This window comes from Arachis stenosperma, chromosome 3 (assembly GCF_014773155.1).
Source record: "Arachis stenosperma cultivar V10309 chromosome 3, arast.V10309.gnm1.PFL2, whole genome shotgun sequence".
NCBI classification, from domain to species: Eukaryota; Viridiplantae; Streptophyta; class Magnoliopsida; order Fabales; family Fabaceae; genus Arachis; species Arachis stenosperma.
The window spans coordinates 105,995,033-105,996,799 of NC_080379.1; positions in this window are offsets into that span (position 1 = coordinate 105,995,033).

Genomic DNA, 1,767 nt, shown 5'->3' on the forward strand with positions numbered 1-1,767 from the left:
TCATTATCTCCTTGTTTGAAGCCTTGGATGCTTAGCCTTAGCTGTGTCATCCGTTTTGGAGGGAAATAGTGATTTAGGAATTTTTCTGACAACTGTTTCCATGTTTTTATGTTGTTCTTAGGCTGGTTATTTAACCACCTCTTAGCTTGATCTTTTACAGCAAATGGGAACAGTAATAATCTGTAGACATCCTGATCTACTTCCTTATCATGTACTGTGTCAGCAATTTGTAAAAATTGTGCCAGAAACTTTGTAGGTTCTTCCTGTGGGAGACCGGAATACTGGCAGTTTTGCTGCACCATGATAATGAGCTGAGGATTCAACTCAAAGCTACTAACTCCAATGGAGGGTATACAGATACTACTCCCATATGAAGCAGTAGTGGGGTTAGCATATGACCCCAGAGTCCTCTTGGACTGTTCATTTCCACTTAATTCCATGATGGAACAAGGGAGATGATATGTATGTTGATATTATTTATTTTATAGAAATGGAATAAATAAAAACGGAATAAAAAAATTTGAAAATATTTTGTGAAGATTTTCGAAAAATTTTGAAATTGAAATCTGAAATTTTTATATAAAAATTTCGAAATTATTGTTTAAAATTAGTTAGAAAAGATATTTTTTTTATTTTTTTTTATTTTTTTTGAATTTTGAATTTTATGATGAAAGAGAAAAACACATAAAAGACACAAGATTTAAAATTTTTAGATCTAATGCTCCTTATTTTCGAAAATTTTGGAGGGAAAACACCAAGGAACACCAAAATTAAAAATTTTAAGATCAAAACACAAGAAAAACTCAAGAACGCCTTGAAGATTCACAAGAACACAAGAACAAAAGAAAGAACACCAAACTTAAAATTTTTAGAAAACTTTACTAAATTTTCGAAAATTGAAGAAAAATTAACAATAAAACACCAAACTTAAAGTTTGGCACAAGATTAAATCAAGAAAAATTATTTTTAAAAGAAGTTTTAAAGTAAAGACACCCAATTACCAAGAACATAGACCAACGCTCTAGCCAATTGGGCAGAAAAGGTAACAATTGTTCTGAATAGGTATATTTCTTTTGGAAGACTAATGCTTTGAATTAGCAAAAGAAAAACAAGAAAAGACACAAAACAAGAAAAACTCAAGATCAAACAAGAAAAATAAACAAGAACAACTTGAAGATCAATGAAGAACAAAGAACACAAGTTCGAAAATTTTAAAGAAAAATATCAAATATGCAATTGACACCCAACTTAGAACAAGACACTAAACTCACGAAAAAAATTAAAAATTGTTTCTAAGAAAAATAATATTTTTGAAAAAATTTTTAAAAAGAAATTATCCTATCAAAATTTAATGACTCTATAACAACAAAAATAAACTATTCCTAATCTAAGTAATAAAATAAACCTTTAGTTGTTCAAACTCGAACAATCCCCGGCAACGGCGCCAAAAACTTGGTGCACGAAATTAATATCTCAATATCAAAATCAAGATTTCTTATGATTTCACACAACTAACCAGCAAGTGCACTGGGTCGTCCAAGTAATACCTTACGTGAGTAAGGGTCGATCCCACGGAGATTATTGGTTTGAAGCAAGCTGTGTTTATTTTATTATTCTTAGTCAGGATATCAATCAAAATTATCAATGGGAATTATTAGATTGGAAAAATAAAAGAGAATAAAATCGTTACTTATTGTGCAGTAATGGGGAATATGTTGGAGTTTTGGAGATGCTTTGTCCTCTGAATTTCTGCAATGTAATATTCAA